Here is a 21,840-nt window from a genome sequence, read left to right as displayed (position 1 = left end):
TATTACTAAGTATTTCAAAGATTTATAATGTTTACATTCAAATATCTAAATATAAGAAATTCTTCTTTTAAGAAGCAAGGAGACTTTAGAAATTGTTTTTTTTTATTTTCAGCATTATAACAAACTACTGAATTTTTCGCGCCATGTCGAAAAGCGGTTGCAGTTATATGGGCGTACAGAGTTAAATCGTCATTCATTGACATAGATAACGGTGTTTCAATACTATGAAAATCAAATAATTTTCAAAGTATATCAACAATTAAATTTAGATGAAGCCGTTCTTTATACAAAGACTATATTTATATACAGTGATACGAAACAATCCATTTGCGCCGCTGAGACCCGCGGCGCTGTGTTACGCTAATCGAATAAAAACAACAACTAATATAACCCTTATTTACATATAAACCCTTTTATAATAAAAACTAGATACTTTAAAACTGCTGACGCACGATGTTCATTAGTCATTGACCTCACAGGAACAAGAGACGTAGGCAATAAAATTACCCCTTTTATGATGTGTTAAGTGGAAACGAATCATATCCTATCATCAATCATAATTCCTCCCGGTATGGGAGGTAGCCTCCTTCAAATGGATTACAAGTGTTATTAATTTAATTTACTGATTAACTGAAAGGGTGTAATTTAAAAATGATTGAAATGATGCAACGTAAGCATTATTCTGATAATTTTATTTTATTTGTTCGTACATTACTAATACTATAATCTTAATAATTTAGGTATTATAAATAAACCATTTTCATTATAATACCTGATTAAAATAAGCTTTAATGTCATTTAATCAGGTTATTTTGTAGCAAGTGAAAAACACGAGTGTGGTCTTAATTACAGATCAGCTATCAGAGCGGCAAGTTAATCTCGCGCTAAATAAATAATTAATCACCACTACCTTTACCAACGAAGCCCACATAAAATATACAGGCATATTAGTTTTAATTGCATTTTCTTTTAGCTATTCAGAGCATTGCTTATTTCGCAGTTTACAAGATGAAAATAAATTAAGGTATTAGCTGTAAATAAAATTTACTCGATTAAATTAATTCAATGTATTTAATTTATTTATTTATAGGTTTTATAAGTAAATTATAATTTGTAAAAATCACTTTTAAGGATTTTGGTGGCAGACCCGCTTTGTACTTAATTCAATCATATAAGCTAGTTGAGGTGATATCACTTTCTCGTAGTGAACCAACCTAAAATTATAGGCAGTTTAGCTGATACATTTCATGCGGTTAAACTATGTATGTGTAAGTACTTTTTCCGACTGACAACGCCCCGACGGTTACTCTGACGATTCCTCTGACCTCACACGTGTTAATAGGCGGGGTAGATCACTTGTCATCGGATGACCCATCTCCCTCCTAGTCGATTTTTCACCGTAAAAAAATAAAACCAATTTTTTTCACATTTATTGGAAACGTGTGTAGTTAGGTACATTTTCCTGTTAATCAGAGGCCCATTAGTTTCGCACATTTCACTGAAAGTAATGGAGCAAAAAATACATACTCGAGACGCGGCCTGTCTGGCTGACCACATCCAAACATTTACCCACCGCCTATCGCGCGCACCTCGCCTAAATTGAGTCTACACTTGCCTTAAAGAAGCCCCTTTTAACCGTCTACTTTAAGGGCTCTACCAAGATGCGAACGCGTTGTAATAAATAATGTGGTTGAGACAGATAAATTATCTTTGACTTGCGCACTGCTACCCCTGACAAATTATCTGTCATAAAAGCTAAAAACAAATTTGTTTCGAAATGGAAAACCGTAAATATCAGCCGGGATTGTTTGACAAATCTTTATAAATTGTTTGATTTTTTTATTACAGCATAAATGTTTGGCGTAACAATAATTTGAAAACATATCATTGTTAGCAACGAACTCGTGTGAAATTATTGCATAGCTACATCGGAAAAAGCGCGAGTAATGTTAAAGTTTTAATCGCTTTTATTCCGGCTTTCGGTTTTGGAGCTTACAAATGCGCGGACTACGTAGAGTATCAAAATTTAATCATTTAACGCGAAATAAAGTTATTAATATTCGGGTTATAATTTTAACCGAATTATAATTTGTTTTACCGGCATATTAATATGTTTTTCTTTAAAGCTTATTAGGATTTCTATTTTCATAAAAATGAGCAATAATATAACTTCGTACATGAGCATGTTCATGAAATTTCATTATAATATGACGTAGTCACACAATTAATCGAATACAAAGTCAAATCAATTAATCGAATACACACAAAAATCGTTGAGAGTCAATATTTCGAAACATTCCCGCAGTATCCACGCACGCCACAATGTACGAACAAACGAATTGCCCGAACTGTTTTTTCCTTTATTTTGATGAAACTAAATTTAAAACACCCATCACCGCTACAGTCCAGTCTGTTGAATACGCTGAATTGTTGCAATCTGAAACAATATGTCATAATAACTGTACGGGCCACCCCATCTACAGTGCGCATCGGTTGTGCCGCCATTGTCCCACGCGATCCAATTAACATGAAACATGTCAAGCATTGATGCAGACTGATGTTCCGCTGTGTCAATAATTATAGGCCTTTTGTTTAATAATACGTGACCGACAGCTAAAAGATTTGCTTTTGTTTTACGGTTTTACATAGGCCTCAATACATCGGTATTCATGTAGTTAACGTTCTGCGATATCAAAAAAAACAGTAGTTAAGTTTTTTACAGAAGTATTTTCACAAGAAGTAGTCAGTTTAAGGTAAGACATCCCCACTGTCCATGATGGCAACAAGTGTAACCAGACTTGGTCGTATACCATTCTTTAATTGAATAAATGAAAATGAAGGACATGACTAGACATTTCAGCAACTATAGACTTTAAAAATATCTGAAAATATTACGATGGTCTGAGAAACAAAACACACACGGTATACGGTACGCGGTTTAATAGTCATTGTAATATTATTTTCAAGAGAAATTGTAGAACGAAACATAAGTTATTTACAATGAAAGTAATTTGAGCAATGTTGCTCTAATTACATGAGCATAAGTAGATTGCGTTCTTACTGCTTTGTAATAAGGTTGTATATACGAAACGAACAAAAGGAATCGATAGTTTTCACCGCACAGTTCGCTAGAATGCTTAATTATCTTACCCGTAATGGGAATTCCAGGAAACCGATGAAAGACACTCGTACGTGTATCATTTTAATCCCATAACACTGCCGTCTCTGATTGGTGGATTCTTGATTACTAACACTTGAACACGTGACAAATTAACGATTCGAGCCGGTGCAGGCTTGGATTTGGGGAATCTAGTAATCTCAGGCACACGATGATAGGATCGTTACGACAATTACCGAGACGTTTTTTCGTCGGGTCAGCAAGAAAACATTATCAATCGAGATCTCGACGAATAAAATATTTTTGAACTGTTTTATTTTTTCTTCTCTTCAATTAGGGAGTTAAGTTATTACTTGAATATATTTTTATTAAAATTTGATGCCTGACAAGTGGACTTAAATCTATTCAAATCATAAGAATGTAATCGCCAAAGTAATGGCAAAAAATAGCTCGTTAACGAGCTCCGGAACAAATCATGCGGCCGCGGCCAATCCTCTTACACTAAGCCTGACTGCTCACCCCACACAAAGAACACATAAGCCGAGCAATAGAGATATGATAGACGTTATTAATTAGATGTCATTACTTCTTATGCCGTTTCATTGTGTGAATCCGGGAAAACGTGTAGCCCTAGGAAACGTTGCTATGGCAACTGGCGGCTACCACTCGACCCTAACACGATGCCAGTAATGTTGTTATTTCATTATAATATTAAAGTACTCGAAAGAGAAGCTAGCATTTTTTGGTTTTAAAATAATTTGAAGGTTTCAGCTATGTAATATTAAATTATATTTAAACGAATTTTATCTAGCGTGAAAAATTAGTATGATAATTTGTTAGTATAATTTTTACAACTTTGACTACCTATTGTGCATTTAGGGTTTAATACAGCGTTATTATTTTAACCCCCGTATTTGAAAAAAATAATGAAAATGGTACGCTCCAAGATCTCTATAAAATCTATTCCAATAGAAACCCTTAGGGTCAAATCATACTACACGAATAGTCACGTGGCGGTAGGACCGCATCGTCGAATTTGTTATAAAATCAATCGTATTTTTTTTTGGTTATGCGGTTTAAGTTGTAATTATAATGTTTTAATATTAGTTTACACATATTTCTAATCATCAACCATAGTCTCTACAATAGTTAATTAGACTGCACAATATCCAATAGGTTAGCTAGGTAAACACACATCTATCTCATGCAGTGCAGCGCTATCATAGTCGCAATTATTGCATTGTATTCAATTATTCGATTCCGCTAAATTTACTTGCCAATTAGTTGTCAGCGGAACAGTGGGTGCAATTACCAGGGTTATTACAATACAGACGGCGAATTAAATTTTGTTTTAAAAGTCCGCTATCGGAGCGGCAAGTATACTGTTACGCGCCATTTCATGCGTAATTTGATATTCGGATGACAAATTAGTCCGGTGCACAGAGGCGGTAAAATTACAGGGAACGCGCGCTTCAATAGTGGGTGGACATTCGCAACCGCTCCCGCTCCCGCTTCTGCGCCCGCACTCGCGCCCGCCGACTCACCCGTTCCCGCCTCGCTCCCTACCGCCCCCGTCCGCCGCTGCCCTCGTCTAGCAAACTCGCCCGCCGCTAACTTCTGCCGACATCGGCAACTTGTCGACTCTAATTATGGTTTCCTTTTAACACACTCTACTTTGATTCCAGAGCTTTAAAGATTAGAGAAACATTGCTAATTTCCTGCTGTAAAGTGTTCTTTTAGATGTGAATTTGTTACTTGGAAATGTGAAGGAAATTAAAAATATTATGTATGTTGGTAGAATAAATAATTTAATAAAGTAGGATATTTTAAACAACATTTTGTCAACAGAATATCTGTAATGAAATGTTGATCGTTTGTCTATATTCATTTGTGTCAATTTCTCTTTTGAAGCCATATAATCCCAGTGTGAAAAAAATGTTGTACTTTGGCGTGTTACAATTACTAATGCATTAAAAACTAGAGAACACAAACAGTACCTAGTTGAAAACATAGCTTTGTTACGATTGAAAGGAACAATACAGCTAATATATTTACTGTTCACAACAAGATGCAGCATTTGATATCGATATGAGATCAGCGCTTTACCTAGTACCTTCTTCAACGGCTTAAGTAGCATTGTTTTTAGGAACAGACATGGTGCTTTGCATCACTTAACCAACCGGTTTTTCTTGTGTTTTCTATAGACAATCCCTGAAGGTTTAAAATGGTATTAATATTTCGAGAACAAAAGCTTTCGTTAACAACTCATTTTGCTTGGTCTCGAAGAACAGTAATTGGAGGAGCGTAATTACTGCTTGCTTGTAAAACCATCATCTTATCATCTCCGAAAGGGTATTAGCGAAAAACACAGGGGGAAGGGCGAGGGGCGAGCTACAAGACCGAGATGTCGGATGGAAGACAACCGACGACTTAGATGGTTATTAATATCTTTAGACGACTCGGGAAATAAGCGACGGCCTCTCAAAGGGTAGACGTCAAAACAAGGCAATTATGAGATAGGGTAATTAGGTTTATACATAATCTGGCGTTTTCAAAATTACTTTTAAGAATTTGCTAAAAAAAATTACTCGGAATGTAGGAGGGTAAGTAATTTTCCGCGTGATGAAATGTTTTTTTTTAAGAAATAAATCTTAATTAATTAGATTCCCCGGGTATTCATCTAGTAAAAATGAATAATTACATAATTTCATTAACTAAGTAATGCCAGTTACTCAGGGACGCCTGTCTAGCCAAATATACTAGAGCTGTACAGAAAATGTGTTTCCAAGGAATTTTCCTACATTAACCCTTTTACCTTGAAGCGATGTAATAATAATCCGTTTATATTGGCAAAATATAAGAAATATTCATGAAGAGAGAAAAACATACGCAACATTAAATTACAATTTCAATATGTGACGTGATAACTGAAACATAATCGCATTTCACACATGATGAATTCCGCAAAAAGTTTCAGAAATTAATGTTTCAATTCAAAAATAAAAATGGAGCCACCTGCCGCATTCACTTTGTAGACGAAATGTGTTGTTGAAACTCAACTACAGTCTTTTTGTCGCGCTTTGACTCACTTTCATAGTACAAAAAGCTGAGGAGTACGCGCACATTTATGAAGGCTAAAAAGAACAATTTTGTTAGGTGCCCGTTGGAAATTCATTGACTTCAAAGGACACTTTAACAACGCTTTCCTTTTCCCTTTATAGCCTTTTAAAAAGTATTACAAAAAACACAAATCACAGGCTCTCCCCTTTTACTGACACTGTAAGGTTACTTTTCTATAAATGTTGTTTTGTGAAATATTATATTCACACAGTAGACTCATATTTGTCTACAGTATGAAGAGGCCGACCAGACTTGGCTAGTACCATGCCTCCCAGGAAAATAAAATGAGCGACAGTTTGCTGTTACCTTTTTAACCTATTAGGCATGATTCAGTCGTGGATTGATTTTGCCTTGATTTCCAACTTTCGAAGATCTATACTATACAATCAAATTGCTACAAAAGGCTGAAGAAAACAGATTCATTATATACATTATCCAACATAGATATGAGACAGAACGACCTCAATCCCGGGAAAGACAGACGTAGGATGACGATGTCCTTTATATCAATCGAATTATTGCGGATCACCGAACATGCTTATTATTCGTTACCAAAGAATTTAATATAATAGAATTGTTTTGAAATAAAATTATTTACGTATTTTATCGCGATTATTTATTTTAGTGTTTTCTCTCGAAGTTTCGAAGGCTTTGCAGCCTTCATGGTTACGGGGCGGACTGAGTGTAGGTCATCTGAAAAATTAAAGATACAATATCTATCTACATTTTACAATTATTGTTTTTTTTTGCTGCTGATGGTCCGATCTACGCAGAATCAGCTCATAGTGTCTTATAGTCTGGAAGCCTGTCTTGTGGATTCCGATTTCATTAAAAGCAGAACTGTATGCCAGGCTTGTGCAAGTTTCCAACCATCTTCTCTATTGATTTGGTTTACATTTTTAGTATGCTATTTATATTGCTTTTATGATGTAAAGTATTTTCTTTTCCTATCCATAGGGATATTTGGTCTGCTTCGAGTGTTTTGATAGCAAAATGCAACGTCGAATCTATAACACTTAAGCTCTGTTGACTGCGAACAACGTAAGATTTAAAAAAAAATAGATGATGCGTAGAAAACATTTATCTATTTACATTTACCACGCTGTTAGATCCATCACTTTGTAACTGGTTAGATCGGTTTAGATAATAAATACCCACGCATTTTTTATTTATTGTATCATGCAACCCATACTGCTTTTTATTAATATCTTAGCATAGAAAAGAAGCCGATAAGTAAAGCAAGCAAGTACCTATTTATGTATCTAAATTAAATCTGCTCCTGACGGACTAGTTAGTTCTTGCCAACTTAATTTATTCTCCCCAACGTTAATAGTTATACCTACGTAATTTATGCTTGTTTTAAGAAAACAAATCATTGTGTTCTCTAGTTCATTTCAATTTGTACTGTATTTATTCGGTAAAACTTTAAATTGCCTCCGACCCAGTTTGATCGGCTAGTGAACCAATTCACCAATTGCCTGCGTCCGAAGCTCTGAACTCTCTCCCACTTTATTTGATTTGTGTTATACTTTATTTTGACGCTATTTGGTTGCAGTGCACTAGAACTGAGCGCACTGATTTTAAATTGACTTGCCGTATATGGTCTGTAATATGCATGTATTACATTTCGTTTTACATTACAATTGGTTCGATTGTATTTTGTACTTAATTATTTTGTTAATTAGATTTTGTATTTATATTATATTTTATTTCTCGCTTACAGCAAAGTGGGAAAATTGGAACTTTCTTACCATGAATTTTGAAAGTTAATTAAAATCATAATAGTAAGTAAATTATACCAATCAACACCACTTTGAGACAATTTTACAATACATGAAATTAAAAACTTCTGGCATACAAACTGTAAAAAGTTTAAATTACTAAATAGTTAAACTTATTTATTTTTGGTCTTAGGTACTTTTATTGTATTTTTTTATAATAAATATGATTTCTTGTTCCTATTCTATTATAAGATAACAATAGTACCAGAATTATATTATATATTATTCCACTGCTGGGCACTGGACTCTTTGACTACTGAGAAGGTTTAGACCTTAGTCTACCACATTGGCTTAGAGTGAATTGATGGACTGGACATACTTTAGAAATTGACATGGAGAATTCACATTTCTCAACCATGTAGGTTTCCTCATGATGTCTTCGCTTCGCCGTTAAGCAGCATGATTATAATTGATAACCAATACACACGTAAATTCGACGAGTCACAAGTGTGTGCCTGGGGTTTGATACTGCGGACTCTTTTATTATAACCCTTAGGTCATACATACTTCAGACTGTTTTACCAGGCAACATAAATAACAACACTAAAATATGCAAAAATGCGATAAAGCCTATTTGAAATACTTCATACTAGGCAATATTGAGAATATATCAATATTGTTTTATACCAAAATATTGCAGTGTAAACTACATTTGATCACCTATAAAAGTTCGGTTTTATTGCTTCTTCCCTGTCGCAGGCAACTTACTATAAACTCCTGCTACAATTTTACGGGCAATGTTCCTTTTACACTGTAAACTGCGGGTATCGAGGAACCGTATTTAATTTTCGAAATGGATTGTGCGGAAATACAGTTTAAAAAAATAATATTTAAATTGTATCTCATCCATTATTGTATTTATTTAGCTATACAAATGAACAGCGATTGAAGATTCTCGTTAAATTTACTAGACTGTTTACTGAAACATTGATTATATACTTTCCTAGGCAGATATATTTTATAAATGCAATCGTCGAAAGTTTTTATACCAGAAAAACTTTTTTTTTAAATTTATGAACTCTAACTTTAACAAATATGTCATTATTATACTAGTAGAGTAATTATTTTTTGTAAATAAACATAAGTAATATTGTTTTGTTCACATTATTGAATAAAATATTAACGTAATATTTTCATAAAAGTTCGGGAAATAACAGCTAGTCATTGAACAACTTTAACAATCATTATTCATTATTCAAACGAGGGAAGAAAGGTGAACACTAGTTTTGTTTTAATTAACATTCTACGTTCTCCATAGCGGTGAACCATGAACGTACACATTTAATTAACATTTAGATATTTGTAGAACATATGAAATTATTATTCTACGAAGTAGTTGTAAATCACTAGAAAATTTCTGTATCTAAACTTATATTGAGTCTAATAGACAAGAACATTTTTCAATGTATTTAGATAGGCAATTCCGATGTTGTGTTCAGTGACATTTTGGCAGTCTCATAGCCGACTATTAAAAACAATAGCAAAACATTTGCAATACACAGAACGAATCTTATTATTATTGGCTTTTTCCTGCAGCCCCACCCGGCGTGACCACGATTTCCCGAGATAAAAATTAGCCTATAGTACTCAGAAGTAATGTTTCCTATAAGTGATTAAAATTTTAAAATCGGCTTTGTAGTTACTGGGATTATTCAGCTCGTTCAAATCAACAAACAAACTCTTCAGCTCAGATTCATTACAAAAAGGGGAAAACCTATTGTGACCAATTATACGAGACTACCTTTGTAACGAGACCTTAAAAACCAATACAAGTATTATAAACATGTAAATAACAATAGTTCCCAAAGCGTAGCAATAGCCATGGTTTGCTATTTACAACCAGTTAGACGACGTCTTGATGGCCGCCATTCCTCTTGACATACTTGGATTCATGTACCTCCCTCCCAAACGAAAATGTTCGTTTATTCAAATATTTCAAACCCAATTACTCATTTTTGCACGTATTCATATTTGAAAATTTCCAATTTTATATAACGCTCCGTATCCCAATACGATTCTGCAGACAGCAATAAATTTTCCATAGAATGTAATAAATGTTATTCAATTGTCCTAGATAGGCCCCAGTGTTTTCTTTAAAAGGTGTTTTGTATATCATAAAATCGGCTAAGGAATGTATTGTTAACACTAAATACACACTTATAACTATTACAAAACTGTCGTTGCTGATGCTTAATTTGCCTTCTAACTAATTATAAATGCGTAAATTTGTAAAAATGCATGGATGTTTACATGTTTCTCAGCAGCATCGTAAAAATGGCTAAACAAATTTGGGTGAAATTTGGTAAACAATAGATACTAAATGGATCCTAAATTAACTTTTCTGATTCTTTGATCATTTCGTAGGATAGTGCGAATGTGGCGTGTGTGTAAAATTTATTACTGACTGAAAGTGTAATTATGCCGCCACGACGTATTCGTTTAAAGTAGTAGTACTGGCATAGGGCGCATAGAATTAAAGTTACTGTTTATTGATATTTATATTGTTCGAAACTTACACCTTTTTATCTTACACTAGCTTTTGCTCGCGGATTCGCATCGCATTCTTATGTCACGTCCCGTTCCCGTGGACACGGGTTAAAAAGTATCCTATGTGCGTTTCCTGGTTCTAAGCTACCTCTCCACCAATTTTCAGCCAAATCGGTTCGTTCATTCTTGAGTTATAAATAGTGTAACTAACACCACTCTCTTTTATATATATATATATATATATATATATAGATATACGGTATGGGTAACTTATTGGAGGGAATTATTTTCAGGTCAACAAGTATGTGGTTTCATTTAGTAACGCAATGTCAAAACGATCCTGCATAAATATAACAATACCTAACTATATCTATGAAAGCAGTTCCGTTTAACCTAAAGTAGTGTTCCTAATCCAGATAAACGCATTCCATGCGCATAGTTTGGTAACTATTTAAGAGCAATTGCATTTTCCTGTCATATAAGAGGAGGTATTAGCCGACGCGTACACATAGTAATCCAGACGGCTGGGTCGAAGTCACCTTGTCTACCGTGGCATTGGTTTCTAGTTTCAGTTGAGAACCTCTCAAAATGCTTATAGTTAAAATTTGATTTAACAGAGGGGCAAGTACATAATAGAACATAACGATATTGATTTTAGTTTGAACTCACTTATAATTTTACTGACTATTTGTTAGTGTTCTCTGTTAGTTTAGTGTTAAGCTGATTTTTAAAACAAAATTTGAATGATTGGGCAACGTAAGATAAATATAGCAGTATTTTATCAGCCTGCTTTTATGGTTGTGTCGATTGTGTTACATTCTGTAAATCTATACTGTTTGTTTTTTGCAGTATTGTTAATTTTCTTTATATTTATTGTAGGGAATGGTCGAACGAATTTTTGGGTACGAATCACCATAATTTATCACCAAACAAGTTGGGATACGTAAACTATTTCTGTCGTTTCTATGGACGGTGTTCCTCAATGATACAATGCAAAAAATTTAGAGGAAGATAAAACACTTCCGATGAGGATTAGACCCTAACGCTAGAGAACTGCACAATTTGATGGTCGAAAATCTTACCCTCGTTATTATGAAATAACTACGGTCTACATGTCAAACAAGTTAGTAAATCTGACTTCTGTTACTAAGTCTATAGTTAAGCCAAAAATATAAGCATTTAAATACGAAAATTTTATTGGCATATATTATTTCAAAACTAAGAGGAACTGAAAATCGTTTTAGCTTTTAGCAGCAGCCGTAGCTATCCTACTGTTTCGGCGCATGAAACCTTTATAGGTTTCACACGATAGATGCATAGATGATGAAAAATGCAAGATGTTTTCGTATTCAAAATATGGACGGTGATCAATAGAACCGCGATCGAGGGTTGAACGTAATGAGAACGGCTGCCGAGGCGATCGCGCGTGGCGACAAGCCAGCCGTGTGAATTTCGTCGGCTTAAACGTGCGCACCGACACACACGTCATTATGTGAGACTATATACAAGCTACATACCAACCACACAGCAATTTGGGAACAAATTACGGGTTACCTATGTATATGAATGCTAATTGGTTAGTTGCCAGACTATTTGCTTTAAACGCCTTCGGAAAACAAGCTTTAGGTATTAGTTATACCTAAAGCTTGTTTTCAGAGACAGAAATAAACATATTTACGATAGCAATATTGTTTTGCTAACTTTTGCTTAAGCCCATGACGTGAAATCATTTCCCGGTATGTAAGTAATTAAATTATGATATAGCCATTATTTTCTTGAATAATAAAACCTACGTATATACATATAGGTTTACCTAGTGTGCATTACAGTTTGTTGCCTTCTAAATCAGACGGTCCTGGCTTTTATATTGTCATAAATTGTCGTCTTCTTGGCTTTATGGTAGCGTCAAAAAAAAACTACAAAATGTTTTATAACGTTTTATTAATTACATATACATTGTACATATAATCAATATATGACTATACCATGCATATATAATTAGGCTTTAAAAACCAAAGTTAAATTAACGTAGGTACATTATCTTTATTTCTATTATAATATTAATAAATAAGTAAGATTTTATTAATAAGGCTTCCTGCATATCATTATTCTACGTTTTTACTAACGTTTAGTATTCATGAATCACTGAAAGCACTGCACAATAAAATTAAATTAAACATCCACTTTGACTCATAAGTGAAGCAACAACGTGACAAACGTCATAACGAGAGCACTCGACGATATATTCGTGTATTCTTGAATAAAATTCAATTTAATTTAGCCGGACGAGCATCGCTGTGTGCCAGTCTGCACTGCCGCTCGTCGCTAGTCGGTAGTCGGTACCTATTTAAATTTAGTTTAGGAGATTAATTAAACTGAGCGGGCGGATGGCTGTACAGCGGCGGTGCGTTCTGTCACAACCGTCAATGGCAGCCGTCGCACTGTTTTATTCTCTCTGCCGCCCCGACACTGGAAGAGACGCAATCGAATTTGCCAAATGACGTTCACACTAAATTGGTGAAGAGTGATTGATTGAAATGCTCTGAGGCTAAAGTATTTTACTCAGAGGATAATTGAATGTGAATAATTTAGAGCAATATTTCGATGCGCGCTAGACAAGTGCATAACTCGACGCACAATGAAATTTCCACCCTAATCGCGGTTGATGTTATGGATGTAGGTGGAATGTTTATTATCTATTATTCAGCGGAATAACTAACGAACTCAATGAACGAACACATTCAACTTCGGTTTATGGTTGTGTTACTTGTTTTTTAGCGATTCAATTCACGCTGTATCAATAAGATTAAATAGAGTTGCGTTTGAATTCAACGCTATTTAACGAATATGGCACATATATCCGAACCGAATTTATTGTATTATTTAAGAATAACATATTGTTGCTAATTAAAATAATTCGTCTTATTTATTATCCTTCAAATATAAAATAAGTTTGTAAAGCTTTAACGTTTGGTAAAAGTTAACGTATGAAGTGACCTACATATCCAAAAAGTGTTGTAAAAACATCATGTGTCCAGCATCACTGAATATGAACGATACGAAACGTTTCCATTTTGTAAAAAAATGCTTTGTTGTGTTAGGCCATAATATTACTTCAATCTGCAAAATTGTGAAAACTACTTAATACTATTATACCTGCCTCTTTGGTCACATCCTGGTCAACTGCACTCCAAGCCTCTAGTACTATAAAGTTCGCTATTTATAATGCCGATTATACTGGATATATTCTATAAAAAAGATTCTGAAACAGACAATAACAATTTTAAAAACATATCCGTGCACTATCTGATACATATACGTAAATGTAAAATTCGTGACAAAGTCAACATAATGTGACTTTCTATTTACTTAGAAGACATAATACAATGCATCAACTTGTGGAATCCATCATGATGTCCTTTGCCTGTTTCAACGTATCGATAGTATGGTTAGAAATGGTCCTATTGACTTCTCATGCTAGAGTTTTTTAATCTCACTCTTCAGTAAGATATTCAACATTAAAGCAATCTATCGCAATAAATTCCTACGAACGTAACTTATATCATAACCAACGACAAGTTAGGTCATGGCACTGAATTTTAAACCTTGAATAATAATTTAAAAGTGAGTCGACATATTTGATCACTTACTGGAACGTTTACTACGTAATGTTAAAAGATTACTTAAAAATAAACGCATTTTTAATGTCCTTTCCATTTCATTTTAGATAGTTGTCCATTTTTGATCTTTAATGATCTTAGAAGCAAAGAATTAGTATTAGCAATCGGTGACATAAAGAGTATAACATAAAGTTACGATAGCTTACAAAATATAATTATATTCCCTATTCAAGATTTTTTGCTCCAACAACTAGCATTTATATCGGAATTCATTTTCTATTTCATAGCAATCACTGACAATGTTGACTTCATTCACAATTCCTATTGTATTCTATAATAAATATCTGCTAGACAGTAGATGGCATTCCAAAATATTTCCACGCAACTGTTCATTTCGTAGCTACATCCAGTGACTAAATGTGCATACACGTGTTTCAGTTGAATTATAACCACATGTTCATAGTAATGGCACGGCTGTCACGCCCCAAAGGCCATTTTAGCCACTGCGATAATTATATATGCGGTTTCTAGATTGTTCTATGCAATGTTTAGGTCGAAAGTGCTGGTTGTGCTTTGATCAATATTAAGGAATGAAATATTTTAACAATGTAGGAGTTGTAATACTATTTTAATCTGCTAAACATATCGGAAGTTCAAACTCGCCATTTTTATTTAATGAAAAAAAAAACGCTATTCAATTATTTCACTGTTTCTAAACATTATGAATAGCAATACCATAGAAAATTATTAACATGACAGAAAGAAAAACAAATTAAAACAATTAAAACAAACTTTAACGGCTTTTTTTCCTTATTAGTATCGGGACGGACAATATTATTTGCATAATAGGTGTTTTTGTTTTCCACCTATCGCTCCATTAAGGTCAGTGCAGGTCTGTGGAAAAACTGCTCGAGCATGCTCATCTATTTTTCTATAGATATTATATTTGCGTCTTCATCGATTGGTAAAGTATTCAATGTTCCAATTTTGGACGACCCTCAAAAAAATCTATGATGAGTGATTCATGTGATCTTCGAGTAGATTTCATACAAATATTGAAAAGATATGCCGATCAAAGAGGTCACTCTACAAAACTTGTCGGAATTTTAATACTATTTCACTAGTACTTCTTATGCAATGAAAATTAGGACATATTACCGAAATAAGTCTCATAGAACTTTCCTTAGGTCTTCCGTTACCGAGAATACTCATTGCACATGTTATTTTAAAGAATATGCTAATGAATAAGGCGGTACTGATTAACTAAGTTAAAGCAATAAAGTCGAGATGTGAAGTAGGATAACAAGTAAATCTGACCCCACCAGAAGTACAAGTCATTAAAGCAAGTTTCGCAGTCTAAGCCGGTCGCATGCAGCTTCCTCTGTCCCGAGCCCCGACACGCAGTATTAGCCTGATTAGCTGTGAAACGGCCGCACTCGCTCTGCAAAAAGCTTTAAAAACGACGTCAGTAACTCAGTTAGCGTGGCACGGGCGCGCCGGCCGCGGTCCCAACCACGGTTCGCAAATACATTTGTCCTATTTTAATTACCATTTTTCATTGGACTACTGGTATACGAAAGCTGCGAGCTGGCTTCTAGTTTCAATTCTGGGTATAGTGCAAGTTTCGGCAAGCACACGATCTTTTTTGCGAGTTTTGGAATTCCTGTTTGATGTGGCTGTGATTGGATTATTGCGTATAGCTAGCTCTCTGTCATTGCATGAGAGAGAAATACTGTTACTATATTATATTGTAGAAGCATTTTTATCAATTTATCTTTATAAAATAAATTCAATGTTATAAATTTCATAGCATTTTGAAAGTCTAAAACGAAATCTGTCTAGTGTCTTAATCAACTATCCAGCAGCAACTGTTAAATTAGATTAATTTCAGTGAAATTGGTCGGCTAATAAACCGAAATTGTTCGTTGCGATGAAATATTTGCGAATTCTATAGTAAGACCAGTGTAACCCGACGATAATTAGATACGGCGAGCTTTTACAGCGGCGCGACGCTGAATACCGGCCAAATTGCGCCCTTCCAATCCTGTTTACGCCACGTCGGTACGCGGATGGTTCATTTGGTCACAATTTCCATGAAAGTTTTCGTTTTAAAATATCCCCACAATAGAATTTCACGCCAATAAAACTGTTGTTTGTTGTTTAACTTTTACATTTGCATGAGTTGAATTCATTTTAAAGTATTAAAGTTTAATTTTAAGATTTAATTGAATGTTAAGCGCTATGGAAATGTAAGGACTTGAGCAAACAGCGCTTCGTAGCCGCATACAGACGTTACGGTAAAATGTAGAGTGGAGTTGTATAGTTATGAGTTTAATACTTTTGTACTATCAAAATATACTATATGGTTGATACTTAGTACATACATATATACATACATATAAGAATAGCATGCCGCTTATAGTAGGTAAATATTTATTAAACAGTGTATACCAGGTACCTGCAAATATACTAGCGCTCTGCTCCTTTAAGCAATGCATATTGCAGACCCGGGGCCAGATTGCGGCTGCAATATTTCACAAATGAATATGTACTTGTCTGTTGTTACCAAACGAATAAATAGAAGATATCGCCAGTAATGTCAAGGTATTTCAATAATAATTTTAAAAATACCTAAAAAAATAGTTTGAAGGAAATACAATACATTTTAACTAGGAAAATAGAAACGTTTTGGTGAAATACAAGCTGATTTTGCTTTCGTATATATAATATAGGTATAGCGACACACGGCTGACTTGAACTCAGTCTCTGAGATTTCATTCTTTATTAGACGTTGGATAGCATCACTTGTAAACGGACGAGTCAATTTCGCACGAATACGCATCCAAAGTAACCGGCCAAGAAACCAATTTACGCAAATAGTTGTGTTAAAGCTTGAGCTATTAACAGCCGTGCAAGTCGTTGCTGGCGGGGCGAGGCACTAGTTTGTTCTCTATCACATCCTTTTTATATTAAAATACTATCCATTTTTTTCACTCTTGCGTCGGTGACAGACCTATGAAGTTGTATTAATATGACATGTATTCAGCCATATGTTTTTCAGTACAGCCAGGGCAACGTGATCAGCGCTAAATCTCTAATCATAATTTTCATCAAACCGCATTTTTAGGTACACGGCCGCAGACGCGATCGATGGGTAGTAGTTGATTTATTTATTGAAAATAAATTTAGTTACTTTAATATTTCAAGGTATTTCTAGATAACACCAATGTCATTCAAAATTGGACCTAAGTGGGACGATGATATAACTCCATTTGGCCAAATAACGAAGTGTCATGTCGCATCAATGAGCGACGTTATTACTCGATGTTATATCGCTTTGGCCTGCCGGCGTAGCCCTAGGTACGTGTTGTTACTGCTTGACAAACTTTTAAAAATATCATTTTTTCATAGTAATTTACCCCTTAGATTAAAGACAAATATTTAAATACGCAAAAGCAACTTGGACTGTCATTACGGTTCTTCAGTGGTTCCCATTTAAAAAATCATTATCCCTTCATTTTTATAAATCCGCTACAACTTAATTGACCGATCATACAAATACAATTTGCAAGAGTGGCAACCCTATCCGTTTCATATAAACTAACCAATGTATCAAATGCAGCGTTGAAATAGTCTTGTACAGGTGTTCATAAAAATGTACAGCCCTAATTAAGCATTTCCAACTACAAATTGAATAGGAGCATTTCGCCATCGGTCGGAGTGTGCACTTCACATTCCGACTGGATGATTAGCTCGTGAGTCCGAAGCCCGGATTTCCCCTTCAAATGTTTCAACTATGCGCACCTGCAGTTTTCGACTGGCAGACACTGAAAGATTAAATGTTGATACACGCGCCCTCTCCCTCGCTTGATCTTAAAAGGGTAAACTAACTGTCTATGCAATAAATGATGTTGTAATTTAAACAGAATCGCATCCTCGAAGATTAATTAATTAAGAACACCTATTAGTTGTGATAACTGATTTAGATACCTGAAGCTGTTTATTTTCGATTCCACGTATAATAAAAAAATAGGATAAAACGTAATTATATAAAATTTCGTGTTATCGTTTCCCAACAGAATTTTATTGATATCGGGTGTATTTCTAGTGTAATATCAAATTTAACCCTCATCGATCCCCTAATATGTGTAAAAACAAAAATATAGTCAGTAGATACTACAAATGAGTACTTGGAAAACCGAATTGAAGTAAATTTTTGTCTCATAACATGTGGAAACAAACGCTTCATAGGTATTCTGGGAAACCTGACTAATTTCTCAAGAATCTCTGCTTTGCCTAAACTTCTAGGCAAAGCAGAGATTCTTGAGAAATTAGTAAGTACACACCATTTCCCTTGCTATGCAATGGAATAAAAACATTATAAAATAATATTTCTATTAACGTGTGTGCTTTTAGACTCTGACTGTTATTGTTATACAGTCTTCTGGAATATTAAAATATATTACATAGGCAGGTAAAAAAAATATTTTGTAAATTTTGATTTTTATCAAACAGATACACGTATATTGTATGACTACTAGTTTCGCTCCAGCTAAGACCAATATTCTATATCTATTTTTTTATATTAAGCACACATTTGTTCACCTCTCAAACCTGCAAAGGCGTGGTGAAAATCCAGCACATTCCTTAATGAGAAAAAACGAAATCGCCAATCGCTTGAATCATGTGTACCATGTTAGCTGTTTGAAGTAAATAGTCAGAGAAACCTTGTCACGACGCGACTGTATCAGATAAGTCCGGTAGTTTGTCCCGAGAACCTCCGCATCATTTGTCGTTTTCCTAACTAAAGTCGCGGCGACGCAGCGCGACGCGTCGTGACAGTGTGGGCGTGTTGCATACTTTCAAGTACAAATCCTTCTGATCTGAAGGAGGTATATAATGTATTATTCATGAGAGTTAATATTGGTACACAAGTAGATACGTCCTTATTTGCACTACGAGTGCAGTGATCACGGTTACGAGGTTTATTTTGTTGAATCTGAATGTTGGTTGTATTCAAGAATTTTATATACTTTAGTTGTAAATATAGCTTGTTAGTTCGCTAATAAAATACGATTTCCTTTTCTTTATGAGTTAATTTCAACGGTACGCCAAGCTGTCAACCATAATTCGCTGGGATGTTAATTTGTTAAAAATAAAACTATTTCTCTGTCGGGCGTTTCATAATATTGTACAATCGGTATATTGTTCAAGTTTCATTTAACTTTTGTTTGACTAAAACCGTGTCCGAGTACGGGAGTTCTATAATTATTTGTCATTGTATTTGCATGAAGTCACCAATGTTTTATGCATTCTATGCCCTATCCACATTTTCTTGGGCCAGTAGATCACTATGCCGGTAAAATTGTGCAATCCTGGTGACGACTTCGTCCTACGCACTTCTCTCCGGCAAAGGAATAAACATTGCGTCGGCGCATACATTTCGTACATTATGCCCTTTCTAATATATTGCTGAGATTATTTCGCTCGGTATTTTACATTTTATGAATAATTCCGCTGTTTATTTTGTAAATATGAGATAAACCGGCATGGACGTTGTATGCTCCTAACTTGAGTTATTGTGGGGGCACGAAATGTTTGAATTAATCTCAAAGATTTAATCATCGGATACCAAACATTTACCTGGTATACTGAAGCAAATAGAAAGTGATTTTGATACGTGTACCTGAATATATTATTATTCAAAGATGTATGAAGTATAAATTTGCTTTCTTTGTTAAGGCTGATTAAATCAATCACTAAAGTGACTATAATTCAAATAATAAACAATGAGTCTGATTGATAAATTTAGTGATCAAAACATTAAAAACAACAAACCTCTAAGACTACTTCTATTTCATAAACAGTATTTACTAAACTAGGAAAAATACTTTCAGGGTGTAGGAATATTTACGTCTTGCAAAATGCGTATATTAGGTACACTAAATGAAAAAATAATTATAAACGAGCCATTATCGTAACTTTCAATGTAGGGGTTTTTAACCTTTATCCACTGCGTGACTTTCTGCTTTTATTTGGGGCCGGAGGGGACTTATCTGGCTGGTTTTCAAATAACGGTGTCAATTTGTGCTCGAGGTTTTCACCTGTTATTTCATTCTCTTCCTGAAACTGGAAATAATCTTGGCAACATCGTATCTCGACTCCTGATTAAACCCAACATAACATTAACTTCTCCAACATTTAACGGATTCACACAACTTAATTTATATAGCCTGTAAAATGCGTAAACACAACCCCTTTTTGCAATAAACTTCAAATGTCTTTGTTTTATTTGTTTCAGGTATCATGTTTCAAGTCATAACGTTTTTTCGCAGCAAATACATGTGATCACGTCTGCATGGTAAGGCAAGCGAAATATAAAAGTTGTATAACATAAATTAAACAATATAATATCTCTGTAGTTCATCTCTTCAATGTCGGCTTTCAAAGGACTTCAGTTGGAAACGCGCAAAAAGTTAACTCTGAACCCTATAAAATACGCGCAGGATATTTTCATTATGAACTATTCCAATGAATACCGTAAAAACCATATTAAATATTTCATATTTTACTGCTTTTTTAAATTATTTCGAGAAACAACTATAGTATACTACGCAAATTATCACAACTGTTCAAATACCTCGTTTGAAATGTAAGACGTAAAAATGGGCATCTTATCATGTTTCATTTTTAAAATATCCCAGCTTAGTAATTGAATATGCAATAAAACTTGATGGGACGGTGACACTTCATGAAAAATGGGTTTTACCAAAAAACATGAATACGAATGTCGTAAGCAAAATACAGCAATAAAATTAGATCTAATGTGAAATCTGTGAAATTAATAGCTGTGCGGGATTATGACATATTTATTTCAATAGGGCCATTTAAACTTTTTATGGTGCCATGGTAGGGTACTAAATTAGTATTATATCTAAGTTAGCAACTCTTGATAACTGAGCATGTCAAAAATCATTTAAAAAATGTGCTTAATTTCTGCTGAAACTTTACGTGCGATAGGGTGGCATCAACGCTGTACGAAGAAAACTGTTTCAAACTCCAAGTTTAATTTTAATGATTATCTTTAAAATGATTTGTGTGTTTTTTAGTTTAACTAATATTGCTGCGGAGTTTTAAGTTTTATGATATTTATTAGGAAAAGTACGAAAATTATAAACAAAAGAACTTAACCGTTCCATCCTGTAACTCCTAACATTTAACTAAATCTCAATATTTCCAAAACACAATACAAATAGAACTGATAGTTCGACAGATAGTCCATACATGTCATGCGCGATATCTGTCGTATCTGATATAATCACGTCGATCATACAAATAACGAGAAGATTTGCGGAATGGCAGATGAAGGCAAGCGACCTCTTTATAAAAGTGTTATCGGATCGTCATAAGGGTATGTATGATTCGATGGGATGGAGTACGCACAGAATATGAACGCAGTGTTACCAGAATAGATCTGCAAAAAAAAAATTCACTGTCAGAATACTAAAATGTGGACTTATTTGCATGTCTTCTCAGAGTCAATGAATGCTTTAATCTGTTGTTTTGTTAGGATCCTTGAATCTTGCCAGTCTGTGCGACATTCAGTTTATTCCCGCATAGTTATTGTACAGGTATCTACCTGGACATACCCATTGTCCTTAAAGGTGGGTACCATTCAAATATTGCATTGATATTTTCTTCAACTATTTATTGA

Source organism: Manduca sexta, chromosome 22, assembly GCF_014839805.1.
Source record: "Manduca sexta isolate Smith_Timp_Sample1 chromosome 22, JHU_Msex_v1.0, whole genome shotgun sequence".
In the NCBI taxonomy this organism is placed as follows: Eukaryota; Metazoa; Arthropoda; class Insecta; order Lepidoptera; family Sphingidae; genus Manduca; species Manduca sexta.
This window is presented reverse-complemented; position numbering follows the sequence as displayed.